The sequence below is a fragment of the Euprymna scolopes genome, chromosome 14, assembly GCF_053919585.1.
Source record: "Euprymna scolopes isolate OS-2025 chromosome 14, ASM5391958v1, whole genome shotgun sequence".
Taxonomy (NCBI): domain Eukaryota; kingdom Metazoa; phylum Mollusca; class Cephalopoda; order Sepiida; family Sepiolidae; genus Euprymna; species Euprymna scolopes.
In genome coordinates, this window is record NC_136495.1 from 47,552,598 (window position 1) to 47,572,188 (window position 19,591).

At 30.8% G+C, this 19,591-nt stretch overlaps 1 protein-coding gene across 1 annotated transcript in view; it reads right to left on the reverse strand.

The window, feature by feature from the left end:
- Positions 1-19,591, reverse strand: part of LOC145292979 (uncharacterized) — a 485,581-nt gene that overhangs the window by 90,446 nt on the left and 375,544 nt on the right. The gene's annotated exons all lie outside the window — the stretch shown is intronic.

The window sequence follows — 19,591 nt, forward strand, 5'->3', positions numbered from 1 at the left end:
TTATAGGGTGGGCGGGGGGGGGGGGATTCTGGACAAAAACCAAACTGCTTTTTACAGGTTTTTATTTATGATTAAAGGTTTTTCAGTTTCAACAAAAAAAATAATAAAAAGAATTAAGCCAAATATTTTCATAGCATATAAAATTAACAGAGGTATTTCCATATATAGGGTGACCCCAGCAATCCTTTCTGTAACCTGACCATATTTGGTAGAGATAAACCTCAGTCATAAATGTCTATCAGTCTTTGTTTTATTGCCGTTCAAGGATATGTGCAGGGGGCACTTTGATAATAGTCTCATTAGTAGATGTGATGCTGAATGGGCTTCACACTCACCAAACCTTAAATTCTAGGTATTTTATCTGTGTGCTCATCTCAAAATTACTATCAAAACAATCTGCAAATTATTCTTGAACTTAAGAGGGCCATTATAGCCCAAATTAGTTGCATTCAAGTATACTTGCAAAGCAGAGGTCCAGTTTTAGAGTATTTTATTGAAAGACAATAAAACAAAGACTGGTGAACATTTATGTTTGAAACTTGATGGATATGTCAGGCATGTTTTTTTTTGTTTTTTTTTAAACCTTATATGGTCAAATTGCAGAAAAGATTGTGAATTTTATTAACGATTCCATAACTTGGCATTTAATTTGGGTCACTTTGTATAATTTTTCTGATAATTACAAAATCCCAAGTGGTAGTAATGGTCATCATGGGGAAAGGCTGTCTATCCTCTGCATCGTCACAATGCGAGTAACAAAAGGTCACATCTTTTCTAAATGTGTCATCACATCTCTACTAGAAATTTTATAGTCGTTGTTTGTTTTGGTCTGTCACACTTAGGCTTTTTTTTTTATTATTTTTGATAAATCTTAATAGCTTTTAAAAAAATTACATAATTAAGCTTTATGAAAATTACTGTTTAGATTGTGGGTCCACATCCAGAGTTTAATTTTAAAAATAAATTTAAAAAGTATACAACTTTTTATGATGCAAGCACTAGTCATGGAACGAAAATGTCAAAAATTTCCCAAATCACATAAATTGATCAAAAAAAATTTTTATATAGAAAATAATGTTTTATGATTATTTTTTTAGCAATTTTAATAAATTGCAGCCATTACAAGGTTGATTTTCATCTCAATAGTTTGAATTGAGTTGTCTCCGTTAATTCATGGTAGATCAAGAAAACATTATAACTTACTCATAAAATTTGATTTACTTAATATAAAAAAAAACAAAAAAACTTGATCAATTCACGTGATTTTTGGAATATGACATTTTCGTTCTGTGCCAGGTTCAGACATCAAAGATATTCTTTAGTATTGTTTTTTTTTTTTTAATTAGGTTGAACTCTGAACTTGCACCAGATTGTGATAATAATCCTAATTATGAGTTATAATTTTCAGTGGATCGACTCAAGAATATTATAATTATTTTTTTTTTTTCAAAATGTGACTCCATTGATCTCTCACGCTTATGTTAGAATTGTCCATGTGACCTAATGATTAGTAGAGTTAGTTAACGATTAGTTCTAAGTGACAGTCATTTTTTTTTAATGGAAATCACTCCAGATAAAGTATAAAACCACTTGATGTAAAGAGCTAACCAAGAATGAAAGACAATCATTGCAAAGACAAAATATGTCTATTGGCCTTATTTTGAAAAGACCAAGGCTATAGGTAGGAGGAAAACAGTCAGCAAGAAGACAGTTCCAAACCTGAAGTTCTTGGGGAAAAAGCTGCTGAATAAGAAGCTGTATTACAATGTGATATCAAAACAGTGGATTGAAGATCACTAGACCAACAAGTCAAACAAGCTAGAAAAAAAAAGGAAGCAAAGAATAGATAAGACAATTCTGAAGGACACCTGCCATAATAGTATTTATAGAAAAGATTAAGTAATCTTCTGTAAGTTACAGGTTCAATCGTTATTACAGGCAGCAACATAAAATTCAGACTTCTATTCAGTTATAGCTGATAGAATGAGAACAATCAACCTCTATTCCATACAGGTTTCTGAGTTTGATTAGAAGACACCTGAAGAAATTTGGCAGTTTCATCAGCTGACACATATGTATATTTACAAAGTTGGGACATTTCTTGCATTAACAGTGAGATTAAAATGTTGGATTCAAATTCAAACAATAAACAAACAATACTTTTCTAATATGCTGATCATGTGATCAAAGTTATGCTAACTAATTTGCATATCATTTTGCAAAAGGACACTTTATCAATTTAACTGATTAGTTATAGTTTTATAACAATGTGGTTTGATTATTAAAAAATTTAATTCAGAAAATGCAATTATAATTTTTTCATTAATTTACATTTTTACAGTAATATCGTGGGATCTGTGTTTGCGACAGTCGTTCATAAACAGCAAAGAAAACATTTTACTTTCTTTTACAAATCGTTTGAAAATGCATCTTTATAGAAAGAATTAAAATTCAAATGAAATTACTAATATAAGATTCAGGAAGAAGAGTAGGAGTTTCTTGAATTCCTTAATTTTCCTTAGCAATGCCAGAACACAGATCTTGTTAGATGCATCAACCAGGATGAAGTCTGAATTGTACAAACCAAAATTATTCTTAAATACTTTTGACTGAACTGCATGGAGAGCAGTTGTGAGACGTCACCTGGTATTATGCACACTGGGATACTCACAGCACACTAATTACCAAAACTGGATGAAGAAGAATTTTTATTGAATTTGTTGACTGGATCTTCCATCTCCCATGAGATGGGGATCATGACTTAAGTGAAAGAGAAGATTACCTCATAAATAAGGCCTGTATTTGCACAGCATATTAATTGGAAATAAACATCTGACTTCATCCCCACAAATTGTATTTTGCTAAAATTGAAACAATTATGCAAATAATTATGCAAAATAATTATATTAATTTAAACGTTATTCAAAAATTTAATTTCTTTTGTCTCTTTCTCACAAGTCAACTGACTTGCAAAAAGATGGAATGGTGCAGGTTGACGATTCAACTGTGCAATGTTTGGATCCTGTTGAATCTATAATAATACCTGGCATACTAGTTCTCATTAAACCGAAGTGACATTAAGCCTGATCAGTGATCATTTGAGAACATAAAGCACTATATGTGAGAAGACAGTGACTCCTCCCCGCAAAAACTAACATTGTTAAAATTTTTGCTTGAACAAGATACACAAGCGACTGAGAACCATTTGTGAATAGAACAGATATTACACTTTGATCCTAGTCAAAAGACAGGATTTATAAGTATCCTTCTTCTGTCAAATATGACACAAGGTCGTTTTACAAGGGTATAAAATCCTCCAAAGGGTTACTCTATCTGTGCAAAAGCCGAAGAGAACACATCAGCATTCCCCAGTAGGGGCGCCACAGTCTCGAAAGAGGAGGTAATGCTTGAAAAGAACCTCTTAGGATTCAGTTGAACCATATCTCATCCTGACAAGGGAGATTAGAGCGACATCAACCAAACCCCTATATAGTAGGATGACATCATGATGAACCTTAACTGATATGAACACCAGACGCAAGGGGAGGTACTACACTGTGATCAGAAACTAACATGCAAAATAGAATATGTATTCTCAATATTATTTCATTTTAATCTTTTTTTAATTAGAACTTATAATAGGGTTGTTAAAAAAAAAAAAGGACTTGAAATAAAGATATATCAATAAAGTTTTTATTGATTTTCATTTTATGTGGGGGGGACGTGATTATAATTATGATTAATAAAATCAAAATAATATATTAATTTTGTCGATGCTATCTTCTTATTACGCCTACCTGTACATACAGGGATTTAAAAAAAAAATCATTTTTGTTAAGCCCCTTCCCCTTTTTGTTTAACTATAATTACACATCAAATTATATTTATTTATTACTCAAATATTTATTAAGATAAAAAAATAAAAGATGCAACAGCATAAATATTAAATGAATTTTTTTAAATCCTCCGTTTTGATTGGTTGGTTCGTTGGTTTTTGTTTAACGGCATATCAGCCCTTTTCAGGTTATTTAATGCCAAACCCAGAATTAAAGAAAAAAAAATTATATGTATTCAAAGTACTTTATGTCTTCAAGTATCTATCTATTCTGTATAGTTCAATAGTTTTGTTTGTTTTAATATCTAACGATCCCTTTTTTTTTTTTTTTTTTTTTTTTTAAGTCTTTTATGTCCTCAAATATTCATTCATAAGATTTAGTTGGGTTGTTTCAGAGAATAATTTATATTTTTGTAAAGATCCTTGTTACTCTTAAAAAGGATAATATTTCATCCAAACAGTTGTTTTTGAAAAGTTTCTTCATGCGGTTGTGTTTGAGATATTGTTTTCTAGCATTATCTAGAGCTCTACATCCTCCGTTTTGAATATTTTAGATGAAGATTGATTGGGTGTGTAAGAATGAAGTTAAAAACAGAAATTTTTTAGTTAGGTTAAGCATAAAAATGAAAATTTTCATTGACATGTTTAGGTATTTCACTATGGAAAGAAACTTATTAGTAACACATTGCAAATAAACTGATAAAATCCTTCTCTTTTTTTCTGGAACATGCACACAAGAGATCAGTTATGTTTTAAAAGAGAGCTTCTCTCTCCCCTTAAAGGCGATACGTTCGGATGTAGCATACTGAAGAAGTAAAAATAAAAACCATCTGTTGTGATTAAGAAGTAGGAGCCAACTACAACAAGAGAAAAGAGAATAAAGATATCACTATCCACGGAGTCACAGTTTATGACATCAAAGTATCACATCATTGTGTAACATCTAAAACAAATTAATATTGTGTTACACAGAAATATTATAGTTGATAAAATAATAAATAGGCAAAATAAAAAAAATAAAATATTTTTACATATATTTTTTTATGGTCTGGAATCAAAAAATTGGTCCACCGCAATACGACATCTGCAGTGAGGGAGATATGCAACATCAGGGATGAGAGTTGTCCATGACAGAAAAAAAAAGTTGAAATTAAGATAAATTTTTCAACCTGGGGGCCACGGTCCCCTACATGTGTGTCGAGAGATGGCTGTACACATACAAAAACCTTTTTTCTAAATTCCAATCAGTTTCAAATGAAGAGAAAGAGACGCTGCAGATGGGAAGGAAACAAGAGGTTATTTTTTTATGTAACAATTGTCATCGAGTTCCCCCACCCACTTTATAAAGCATTTAATATCTGTCTTTGCGATAAAATTAATATTTTCAGTTTTCAGAGAGAACTGTCATAAAAGAAAAAAAAAGTCAGCTTTTTTTTATTTAAAGAAAAAAAAGAGCAAATTTCTATCAAAAAAGCTGAGAAACATAAGAGGTTCTAGCAATTTAAGTGGAAATACACCTTTTCTGAATTAAAAAAAAAAATAGAAAAAAGCGGAATTCACTAAAAAGCAGAGAATTCACAAACATTTATGTTACTGAGATTTAACACTTGTATACTTATGATTAAATGCACAAATTCCTTATACAATTCATAAAAATCTGAAAGAAATAATTGTACATGGCGCATCATAAATAAACATATTTGTAAATTAAATCACTCATTGGTCAATTTAATGATGAAATGAGTCAGTATAAAATGAAAAAAAAAAAAAAAAAACTTCATACATTTCTTTATATTATTACTAGCGAGGGGTACCCGGCGTTGCCCGGGTGTTTTTCAGGATATGTAAAAAAAAAACGCGAAAATGTGAAAAAACAAAACAAAAAAAAAAAACGAAGCCTTCACGATGCGCAGTTGGAAAATAGTAAAGTATTAAAAAAAAACAGGTGCGCGTTTTTGATTGACGTGCTGGCGATAGGTATTCAGCAGTAAGCATTTTGTGCGGGACAGTTTTGAATGAGGTGAATAAATCGGTTTGTTTGTTTTTAAAAACCCGCTCCCTGTTTATTAGGAGGAGCGAAATGAAAGCTACAGTGATATGACGAAGTCGACATTGAACAACTCTTGAGACAACTGGCTTTCGGCCTGTGATTAGAGTCGAGTTTCGCTTTTTTTTTTATACTGAAAACCGAATGTAACGCGTGCCGATGCGGGAAATGTGGAATAATTAACGTTTGAAAGTCAATAAATTTAAATAGACAGGCGACCTCCGTGGGTAACTCTGAGATATTGCAATTTATGGATGATATAAAAAGTTTTAAGTTGTAAACCGAGCAAGCGCTTCTCTGAAAGAAGCCTTTTGTGGACATCGAGGAAAAGCATACATACATACATACATTTTCGCTTTTATATATATATATATATATATATATATATATATATATATATATATATATATATATAGATAGATAGATGTAGCGACATTTGAATGCAATTGTACAAAGCATGAGTAAAATCGGAAGGTTTCCACATAAGATTACTTAAACAAATAATCGAAAATTCCATTAAAAGTTAGAGTTAGAAGTTAGGCTGACGTGTATTTGTAATTATATCGTTGGAGGAAGTATGTGCCCCCTCCCCCTCAAAAAAAAATCAAGGGTTTTTGTTCTAGAAAATTAAGAGTCAAAATGATCAGGTGCAGTTTACAGATCAGACAACAAATAATGATGAACGAGTAATTTGCAGTTACCATTTTAAAAAATAAAATTTGGAAGCTAACACCTTCAATATAAAATTTACTTAAAAGGGAATTAGCCTTCTACTTAGCAATCACTATAAAGAGATTTTGTTAAAAATAAAAAGATTAAGAAAAAAACATTTTATAAGACAACATAACAATCCTGAAAACATTAAAAAAATAAAAATAAAAATAAAAAATAAAACACAATCTCAAAATGGTTGTCAACTCTCATTTTTAAATACGTTCAAATTTGTTTAGGTCTCAAACTGGGTCTGGAAATTGACCGGCCAAGAAATTTGTTCAAACTTTCCATTGTACGCCATGAAAAGCTTTTAGAGTACAGGGAGGACATATTTACATAAGTTATTTAAAGGACAACACCCTTTTTGGTGTAGCAGGTAAGAATGTGATACACAAAATAGAAAGTTAAAAAAAAAAAAAAAAAAAACGAAAGAAAGAAAAAAGAAGCCATTTTCATTGACAATTCGATATCCATACTATTGGAGGTGTGTGGGGAAAGTCTTCCAAATCTAACACATACAGTTATCTTGTCTCATTTTGCAAGTCAGGCCCAAATAGGAATCAATCTGACATATTGATATTTGATTAGGACTCGCCTATTTTTTTATTACCTTTCTACTATATTATTGGCAAAAAGGTATTATTTTGTTTCGTTGAAAACTCTTAGAATGAAGACATTTTTCCTTGCTTATCAAAACAAATTAAAGTCATCATGTGTAATGATACTTTCTTCTTTAAAAGAAATTAAATATCATGATTAATTTATGTGACAAGAAGCGTGCCTGTACACGTTTTTCACCTCCACATTAATTAAGGTTTCATTTCATTATGAAATTAAAAAAAAAAAAATCACCAAAATTAATTTTTATTTATACATAAAAAAAACATACTTTTTCATTTTATTCCGGGATAATGCCAGTTAGGTACAAAATCTATATAAAGTCAATCAAATTAGAGTTTAGTAATCGATATGACCTTTCCTACAAAATCAATATTTCATTTTGAATAGTCATTTATTTTTGTTGAATGCCCATAGTTTTAAGAAGAATAAAATGTCATATTTGAGTTAGTTCTTTCAGAAAACAATCAATCCACTCAAATTCATTTTCATATCACTACCATTTTTTATTTTTTTCATTTTAAAAAGGAAGTTTTCATCTGCGAAACAATATCATGCACAGTACTGCTTTCCTGGAGGCTAAAACACGGCCCACTGTTAAATAATTGTTGGCCTGCCCTCTTAATCAAATTCTGCACATTCTCCCATCGTTTTCAATCGTCTCATTGAGCTGACAACCTCATTAAACCTTATCCTCAAGTGGCTTTTGACCTTGGTAAGTGGTAACTCATTAGTATAAAAAAAAAAACAAAAAAAAACAGTATTCATCCATTACAGACTGATTCCTCTTTGTTTGGAAAAGAAAAATAATATTTTGTAAAGAATAGAACATTCGCCTATTGAAAACTTTAGAAGAAAAAAAAAGTAAAATAAATTGTAAATAAATTCACTACTGGGCAATGTCGATTCAGTAAAGATAGTATATAATAATATAAAAGCATTTGTATACTAAATACTTTTTTCTTTTATTTTTTTACATTATTGCAGCTACAAGTAAAGATGAAGACAAAAACTTTGGCTGCTACATCACCACTAAGACTATCTCTCCAACGAGACATCACTACCTATTGAGCAACTACTTACATGTCAACGAGAGACTCAGCTGTTTTCTCACAATGAGAAGATTATTATTATGGACCAGCCGATAAGGCTCCAAGAAATCCCCACACAATTTAATATATTCGTTTTGTTTTTGTTTTAAATTAAGCACTAAACCTATGACCCAACGAGTAAAAGTGTTACGCATAATCAGCTCTAAGTGACAGTCTTCTGGAAGTTGAAAGTTCAAACCTCAGTACAGGCGATACTAAGAATTTAATTAAGAATTGAGATTTCTACTTCATCATGGCTGATAGAACAAGAGCAATCTACCCCTACGAATCAAAGTTGGCTGAAACACAGAATAAGATCAAAGATAAGAACAATATTGTGAATAAACCAAATAATACGTCAAAATTTCAGCAATTATTTGCAGCACAACATTCATGACATGATTTTTTCTCTCTTCTTCATATAAATAATTTCAATTCACATGGTGTCTTCTTTTGCTTTCGTAATCGTCATGACTACTTTATATCTCCTACATTTCCAAATCTATAAATTTCAGAGGCAGAGCAACTGTTCCAAAGAGTTCCACTGGAACAGTGATACATGGAAACTGCATAGTGATTTCCACAAAATTCTGGCTTTTTTCTTACTTTGTGGTCATTTTGGATTTTTCTGGGGGGGGGGGGATCCCAGAAAAATAAAAATGCCATTAAATTATTGATTTGGAACAGTTATTTCCATGGAAGAAGTTTGACTTAGTTCCAGTCTTTGGTTCTTCCTTAAAAGACATTCACAACAAAATCTTTTCATTCTACTACAATGAAAATATGCTTAATAGCAGGCAAAATTTCCATGGAATAAGCTTCATTTCAAAAGTTTTGTGCTTGTGAAACATTACTGCAGAACTGCTTCCTTCCTAATTACAACTTGGTAGTCTTTAAATCCAATATCAACAAATTCTAGTCATGGACTCAAATGTAATCGAATGCAGTTCATACTATTGATCAAACTTAGTACTTCCATAGTGCTCCTCACCTTTCAACTTGTAATCATTCCTGTCTCATTAATCCTTATCCCCCGTTTTCAAATAGCTCTTGGCCTTGATAAGTGGTGAGCACAATAGTAAAAAGAAAGAAAAAAATTTTTTAGGATGTTTTAATTATCCTATGTGATTTTTCTTAAGATTAATTTTCTTATAGTTTGCATTCCTGCCATGTACCTTCCAGCTTTCCTGAAGTGTATTTTCTTTTCTGGAATGTTTTCAAATCATGAAGTGTGTGTGTGGGAGAGAAGGAGACTCGATCACATCAATCTCCTCTTTCTCCTCCAATAACAAACTTGTCCAATGTTTGCATCTCTTTCTCTGCTAGCAACGAATGATCGATTAGTGCGTAAATATTAACAGGCTTTACATGGTACTGTCTGAATAGTAAAAGTAGTCATTGAATAAAAAGATGGGAACAGAAATTAGGACGGGGGGGGGGGTATTTCCCACAATTCAAATTCAAAAATTCTTTAATTATATTTTCAGATTTAAAATTTTCAGAATTATTGATGTTTACCATATACATTCATAATTTCATTTTTAAATGTCTAAAATTTAAGGCTTAAGCTTAAGGGATCTTAGGAAAATGAAATTCGGAGAATCTTGCTTAACTGGTGTCTAATGAATATGGATTAAATTCAATGTTAATCCGAAATATTTTCATTTTAAAATGGAAGGTTATGTCCATATTATGGCCCCTAGAACCCCCTTAAAATATTCCAAAGAAAATGAAATACAGGGAAGATTTATTGATTGATATCTAATAACTATTGTTAAAATAAAAAGAAATAAAAAGCATATATCTATATATTATTAGGAAGAACTTCCATCCCCTCTTTATTCCAATTGCTTAAAACTACATTAAACTAAATATAGCCCACATTACCAATCCTAACTTTTTAATAATATATAGCTTATTCATAAAATAATATTCTTTGATTATTCTAAATAAGAACGATGAAAGAAAAAAAAAAACAGATCCTTTCTTGAAGAAAATATTTGTTTTAGTTTATTACTAGCAGGCCCGGTCGTAAAATATGCATATTATATTTTAATTAATGCAGAATTCTTATTTATTATAAACAGAAATACCATAGGTATTAACGGTAAATTTCTTTGAAAAAATGAAGTAAAAAAAAAAAAAAAAAAACGGAAAGAAACTGAGACGTGCATGCGAGTATTATTTTTCCTAAACAGTTCACTTCTTGTAAGTAAAAAAAAAAAAAAAAATGTGAGCTGAGATCGAAACCAAAACCTAAAGACAGTGAGTCAAGTATGATAACCATTAGGCCAACTTGACATGATTTTTAAAAGTGTTTTCAAACCTACTTATTCTTAACATAAGTAAACTGTCATGTAAACGATTTATGCATGCACATCCATGAAACAGTTGACAAGCAGATAACAATTCGATGACTCCCACATACCAATTTTCCAATTTTGACCCCTTAGCAACCTTTTTTCCGAATTAAAACTGATTAAAAAGTTTTCCACGTGTCTGAATACCCTATATACCAAATTTCAAGTTTGTAAATAAAAAATTTGTTGAATATATAGGTTAAGAAATATCCTCATATACACAGTCTCACTTTTATAGATGCATAGATTGTCAAAATCATGAGAATAAGGGTTAATTAGATGGATAGATTATTAATTAAATGATGAAGAATATTATGAGAGGATTGGAAATAATAGAATGAACAAAATTTAATTACTTATAAGGACCATTAGTTCTGTGGTGATAATTTCAAGAGGTTATCAAAATAAGTGAGTCATTCATTTTCATGGGGCAAAATGAGGATCTGAGCATTGGTAATAAAAGAAGAGAAGCTGTAAATTATTAATCATATTGCATAAGTATTAAAAATTATGCAATAAAGTTGTCAGACATCATGTCACATGTCTGTCGTAATTTATATTGATTGGTTTGGTAGTTTTGTTTTATGGCATATCAACCCACTTTTTTTTTTTTTTTTAGGCTATTTTATGCCAAATCCAGTAATTTGGGAAAATGTTTTGATGCTTCAAGTTCTTTATATTTCCAAATATTTATTCATGGTGTTCGGTTTGGTTGTTTTGTAGAGGAAAATTGTTTTTGTTTATGACTTTGCAGAACATGGTTGAATTTTGCAAAGGGAAAGAAAAAAAAAAAACAGTAACATTAATGTTTAGTGCACTTTAGGCCAGGAAGCCAATATCTTCAGTTGACATGATCTGGTAGCACTAGTCAGTTCATGTTGAAACGTAAATTTGAAATTGCTTAAAAAGTTTCTTATAATTTTAAACAATGTTATTTCATTAATAATTACGTTATCAATTCCCACTTTTTTTTTTTTTTCAAAAGATAGGATCATCTGATTAGCAAAGATGCAACGCAAAAAAAAAAATAATTTTCAAAATTTTATCCGATGGCTCAGTTGTGTTGAACATGAAACACAAACTAAAATACACTTTGTTGGCCTAGAATCAAAATGTAGTATTCATCCAAAGATGATACAATAATACTGTGTAGCATGCATATGCGCCAAATGTGCACAGAATGGAAATATATCCGAAATATTATAAGAATACAACTGTGGAATTACCATGGGTCTCACTAGTTTTATAATAATTTTTCAAAAGTGTTGATGCATCACATGAAAACTACTCAACAAAAATTTATTACATTTTTTTGTAATAATCTTTGATCCCGAGGCGTTTTTTTATTTATTTTTTATTGGCATGTTTGAAAACTGACACCTGGATTTTATGTTGATTTGAATGTCAAGATTGTATATACTTTCTGGAAAAATATATTTAATCCTCAAAAAGTGTTTTAAGTGGATTAGTTTTTGAAAACTGAACCCTCATCTGCCCTACTTATTCATAAAGTGGAAACTGAGATGGAGGCTTAGATTATTTGGATTATAATTTAGTATGCCTGTTAAGGCGGGTTTTTTTTTTTTTTCGTCTTTTCTTATACTAAAATAAAATCACTTTTATATATTTTTGGATATGCAAACCTACAAATGCAGCAGCAAGTTAATATTTGAATTGTTTTGGTTCTAGTGCACTTTAACTAACCAGAAGTATATTTTGTTTTAATTTTTGGAAGAGTTCTAGTATAGAAATGGGGAGACAATCAAAGTTTTAATGATTTTTTAAACTAAACTTTCCTGAATAATTGAAAACAAGTTTAGTAAAGTAACAAAGTAACACAAAACATTACTTACTGAAACATTTATTTAAATTTTTGAAACTTTAATATACGAGCAATAATATTTTTAAATAATTTTTTATTTTATAAATAAAATGTAACATCCTATATTTCAAAATAATTAATTTCAAAAAAATATTTTTTAATTGTACAAATAAAATATAATATTCAGGTTAGAATATTATGAAATGGATTTTTTTATATAACGTTTTTAAGAAATTATAATTATTTAGATGTAAATTAGAATATTTTGAAACGTTTGAAATTGGGTTTTTTAAAAACCTTTATTTGAAAAGGTTAAATTATGAATTGTTTTTTTAAAGAAAATTCTTTAATAAAATAACATTTTTCAGAATTGTAACAGTCATTTTAATAAAAAAAAAATATTAAAATTTGGATTGCCTCCCCTTTTTTCTACTGGAACCGTTTCGAAAATAAAAATTTAAAAAATACTTCCAATTAGTTAAAGTGCACTGGTGCTTTATGATTTTATGAATTAATCAAATGTTCAGTTCCAAGAAAGCGTTGTCTCATGCAACTGTAGGAAAAAGGTGTTAGCCTGAAGAGGTTTGGCTATTTATGGCTCTGACTGAGACATGTCTGCAAATGTGGAGTCAAATGTTTGTATAAATAAATAAAAAATATGTCCTGTTGAGTCAAAACCACTACCAGACTAATTTGATTTAAAAATTTATCAACTGTGACATTTGTTAAAACTTCCTTCTCTCATAACTAATAAAAAGTCTCTTTACTTCTATATTATGTTAATTATTATCAATATATAGAAGTATTCACATACATATATCTATTGTATACTGTATACACATATAAATTAGATGACTCCACTGAAAAAAAGTTATTTATTCTTTAAATGCTCACAGAGGCAATAAAGACATTAGAGTGAGAGAAATGCATAGATAGCTAAAAGAAATTTGTTTAATTAATTATAAATTACCACTAATTAACGCAGTTAAAACAGAACATTTTTAACTTAACGCAATCCCAGAACTAAAATATACTTTAACATGCATTTTGTGTTATTACAGTGTGTGTGTGTGTGTGTATATATATATATATATATATATATATATATATATATATATATACACCCCCAAACCTATATATATATAACATATGAGAAATATTTGGAATCAAGTCTCTCCACGCTGTTATCTCAGACCATATATATAGCAGCAAGGTTTAGTCTCCCCTCCATCAAGGCTAGAGGTTTTGGAGGGAGGTCTTGGGAAATAAATGTTGATCAACTCACGTTTTAGTATAATAATTGATATTGTGAATGAACAAGCATATTTACTTCTCACCTCTTGTGGGTCGAGCTGTCTGATATGGAAAATCACTGGCTCTCATTTGACATAAATGGATAAAGTATTCTAGGTAGACAATAATTGCAAATATATAAATATTTATAAATTCCCCTTATATATCATAGAGGCTGATTATGCAACAGTAATGGTACTGAACTCTTTATTAAGGTTATTGGGTTTCTAGTAGTGATGGGACAATTCCAATATTTTCCCAGATTCCAATACAATTACGGAAACCTTTATAAAATCGTCTAATCGCCAAAAAAAAGTAGAGTTTCATCATTTTTTTTTTAATTTGCTGGAGGCGGGGGGATTAAATAGCGTTTTCATATAATTTTAAAAGCTGCTATGCAATGAAACAGTTATATGAATTATTTTCAAGACTTGTGCAATGTTGTCCAGTTCACCAACGGCTAGTTTAATGGCTAGCAGCAATTATCTCTGGCGGCAATGGAGGAGAGTCATTATTGTCCCAAACTGTGTGCTTTCTCGCAGACTGACACCAATTATGCTATCTTGTATCCCATAATTCATTATTTAAAAATACGAATGGCGCCTGTAGAGTCATGAAAGTGCAGGTGTCACCATTTGTGGCTTTGCTAATAAAAGGGCGAAAAGAAAATCCAAAATGAACGCAAACGACATGAAAAAAAAGAGAGAGAGAAAGAATGTGAGGGGGTGCATTCCCTGCAAGAAAATATTCGCTATGCTCAAACATCAAATTTAAATTTATTTGGATTAGCATTCTTATCTTTCAGTTCCTTTATAAGGTGTCATATTTTAATAGCAGCACCTGTGTCCTAGCATTATCCATGAGGAGAAAATTAAGAAATCCAAGAATCTCTTGTTCCCAGCCCTGAACCACATATTAATATTGTGAGTTTTATTTTTTACTTTTCATAAGTACCATTGTTAAAAATCTTTACTATTATATAAAAGGAACTTTCTCTGTGTGTGTGTTGGTGTGTGTTCATTCCCTATGGACTCGAAAACTAACTGACTAATTTTTCTGAAATTTCACACAAAGATACTTTATGTGCCTGGCAGTGTTCTTAGATAGGTTTTGTATCATAATGTCTTCGATGATAATCTAAATAATCTGATGAAAGAAGGAACAGGCAATTTTGACCAAAGTTAACACCTTACACAACCTAACATTACAAGTGCATCTGAGAAGTTTCATTATCACACAATCAAAAAGGCTCGACATACAAAATCAACAGTAGGTTCTTTGATATGACAGGGGTGCGTTCGAAATGAATGATTCTGTTTAGAGAACAACTGAAGTATGACACTTGACTTTTGCATTTTAAACTTTAATTCAAACCATTATATAGAAAAATAATTTTATAAAATAAACAGTAAGTTCTCTACAGTGCAATGTAAGCTACAATGTATTGTGAAAGAAGTCACTGCAAGAAGCATGTAAAGCTTTCTTCCAGTGCACTATGATGGATCCCCAACAATCAATCGATTTGATTGAAAAATAGGTGATTTCACCAATTTCGATGACAGTAAAAATATGGGAGCGTGAAATATTTATTATCATTCAATCCCAGGCAACGTTAGGTCAACCTGCTAGTTATAAATAAAAGAAAATCAAATCTAGACTCCACGATATTAACGTAAAACCCCATGAGAGGAGGTGGGGAATAAAAACTCAAACTATGCAAATGATAGTTGCTAATCAAATAACAATCGTATTGTGTATGCTTTGCAGCATCCCAAAATCTAATGTGTAAAAAAAAACAAAAAAAACTGGGAGTGTATACATAAGCCCAAAAATATGTAATTTAAGTATGAAGTTTTCAATTCTATTATTTTTTTTTTAATTGTATTTGTTACACAATTTGTTTATGCTATTGCATATTGTATGGTTTTAAAAGAAGGAAAAGAAGGAGAAAAAACGAAGAGAAAGAGAAGAATAAAGTACAAAGAGAAGAAGGAAGAAGAGAAAGAAGGAAGAAAAAAAGGGAGAGAAGGCGGAAAAAGGAGAGAAGGAGGAAAAAGAAGGGAGAGAAGGAGGAAGAGGAGGAGAAGAAATAAAGAAGAGGAGGGGAGAAAAGGTAAAGAAGAGAAGAACAGGAGAGGAGGAAGAGGAGAAAAAAAGGAAAAGAAGGGGGGAAATCGGCAAGAGGACTAACAGTGCAAGATGTTCAATTCAAATTCTGGAATGAGAATAAGCCTTGTTTTAACATTCAGTCATAACAGTGATTCTTGTATTCGGTATACATTCCATTAATCTCATATTCCATGAATACATTCTGATCATATATTAGGAGTAAAATAATGATGAGGAAGCAGTTTTTATTTATATTTAAAATATGTTTGAATTTATGGGCAATTATGAATGAAGGAATGATGAACAATAACGGTAGCATGTCAATATAACGATAAAACTTTGGTGGTGTCTTTGAGTTTCAGGAAAGTAGATACATACTAGAGAGTGACAGACCTTGCTACCCTTTGCATGGGAGACATTTGTGAGAGTCAGATTTCCCGGATAAAATGAAAGGGTTTAAAATCAAAAGATAATTTCTAGAAACACCCATGATGAAGTAGGCTAATTGAATAACGGAACAGTTTATCATAGGAAGTACTCGGTTATTTTCCTGTGGAGATTGATTTTGCAGGAGAAAAATCAAGATCATTTTATTATATAGAAGATAAGAACGTTTTGTAAATCGTTATACCATTTATTCAAATCTATTAAACTTTCCATAAACTCTCAATAGATAATTGTGTAACATAGCAAAGACGCGCGTATGCAAATGCAAGCAAAATTATATCACCGGTAAAAAAAAAAAAACCTATAAGAAAAGAAAAAGCGAACGATCACGTTAGAGACATGGATAACGTTCGTGATCACATGAGTGATGTCAGTCACAGCAGTAACAAGAGAATGAGGAAATAAATGCTGTTGTACAACAACAAAAACGAGTTGGAGTGCTTTCCTATTCTTAATCTCCTTTGCAACGGAATATACATGTTGGTTCTCGGATAATGTTAAAATTGTACCTTTTAAATATCTAAATATCTATTTACTTTTACAATCTGTTGAGGGCACTAAATACATCTTGTTATGTACAATTTATTAACGTAAGTCTAGTATGAGATTATTTATAGAGATTTAATTTTAAAGAAGACGAGCGTGTTTTTCAATACTCTGAACTCAACTATTTTTTTATGAATGAAATCTAAAGAATCCAAATTTTTTTTTATGAATGAAATCTAAAGAATCCAATTTTTTTATGAATGGAATCTAAAGAATCAAATGAAAAAAAAAAAAATGGCACAAGAGAAAAATATGTGATGAAAAATGGCCAAAAAGAAAAACAAAAAAAACATCAAAATATTAGTCTTATTTTGGCAACTTTATCTTCTACCAGATTTCACTTTCGTTTCTTTGGAGCTTTTCACAAACTCCAACTTCAGTCTCGTAATCTATAAATATAAAAGCGAAAATGTATGTCTGTGTGTATGTGTGTTCGCTTTTTCTGTATGTCTACAAAAGGCTTTTTTCAGAGAAGCGGTCGCTCGCTTCACAACTTCTTAAAACTTTTTATATCACATATAAATCATAATATCTCAGAGTTAACAACGGAGCTCACCTGTCTATTTAATTTGCTCCACTTCGGGAAGATAAATATTCAACATTTGTCGCTCGCCGTTTGTGGATTAGTCTTTTTCCTATAACATCTTGGGAAAATTAAAAAAAAAAAAGCGTTCCCGCAGTAAATGAAATACTATCCCGCAGTCAAACTTCACCTCATTAAGTCATTAAAACGTGCACCTGCCAAATCCAAGTAATTAAATAAATTCAAACGTGTTTCCGTTAGCATCTCGCGGTGGCCCAATGGTTAAAACCGTCGCACTCTTTTTTTTTTTCACACTTTAATTTACAACTTTGCCTCAACAGTTCGGGTTCGATCCTCATACTTACCTACCAAAACATTTTTTTTTATTTTAACCCCCCCCCCGAGTTTTGATTTACCCAAAACCACACACACCGGGAAACGCCGGGTACCCCTCACTAGTCAATAATATAAATCTTACCTGTCTGTTTAAATGTATCTATGTAAGTATGTCTTGCAAAAACTTTTAACAGAGGTGACAGATTCTGACAAGATCGGTATCATTTTGAAGCTCGACGTCTCGGATGACAAATATCGAAAAATAGGCCAAAAACATTAATTCCTCCACCCTAAACTCAGCCGTTTTATACAAGGAGGGGTCGATTTTTTTCGCCGACATTTTAACTAGTTATCATCACCATTGGATTGACTTTGGTTAATTTCAACGCTTTTGACTTCCGGTCGCGTCATGGAGACATTGGCTAAGAGGTCAGATTTTCTTTCACCTTCTTTTCCGCCTTCGTGGCACGGATTCGAGCCTACCTGCCTGCCTATTACCACTTTTTTTTTTGCTCAACACACACCTCCAAACACTCGGGCAACGCCGGGCACCCAGGCTAGTTAAATAATAAGATGATCTGATCACGCGTTGTGAAAAAAAAGAAATTGCAACATTTTAAAAAAAACAATCAAGAGTTAAAAGAGGTTTTGTAATATGATAAATTTGAATTGTTCAGACTTCTGTTATAATCTAATATGCTATTCTAACAATATTTTGCTGATGTAACCTCCATCCTTCTTTCTGTGAGTTTTGTTGAACATGGGAAACTGTGTGACATCTGTACGGAATTTCAAATGGAAACCTTTATTGAATTAATGGGGAAAGACTGCTCTTGTTCTCAAGTTCAACAAGATGTGACTGAAAAAGGTTGATGGTTACATCACCCAAAATATTGTAAGAATAACATCCGAGATGAGACCAGTAATCCAAATATAGTCCAAATTATGAATCACCATTTCAAAAATTCTCAAACATTATAAATTAAGTTTTGATTGATGTTTTATTAATTGTAATAATATTTTAAACTTTATATAATTTCTAATTAAAAAAGAAATCCTATAAAAAATATTTTTTTAATTTCTTACATATAAATGAAAAAAAAAAAAATGAAATATTTGTAAAAACATCTGTACACACAAATGCAACAATAATATCAATTCAGACTGTTGATCATCATCTGACCAATTTATACGAACATAAATAGTAGTATAACTATGCACTGAATTGCTGTAAGGACAAAGCCAAGAACATTATGATGAAACACGCCAGCAAATCTTTACAACAGTTTTAGGAACAGCTGAAATTTAGCCATTTTGAATAAGCCCAAACAGGACATTTCATTTGGAAGACATCTTCTGAATAGCAAAAATCAATAACTGAAGAAAGACTATTGTATACACTGTGCATGTTCACAGATAGAGAAAGCATTTTATATATATATATATATATATATATATATATATATATATATATACTAGCAGGCTGCACGGAATTGCCCGGTCGTAAAATAAAGTTGAATATGATATTTTGATTAATGCAGATTTCATATTTAATTATTATATTATATTGGACCCATTTAAAAAGTAAAAAAAAAAAAAAAATGATGTGTGCGCCACCACCGAGAATCGATATCAAAACGTTTAGTTTATGATTTACTTTTTCCTTTACTGTTAAAGACTGCGCTATGAAGATATGTTTGGTGCAATGCTAAAAATTAAAACATAAACCAATAGCTATTATGTTATGCATGCATATTTGTAATGCCCTCATTTGACCTTCACCTGGTAAATTCCATTTTTTTAATTTTCAAGCTTTTGCACCGATTTTCCCCGGCTAAAACCCAAATATA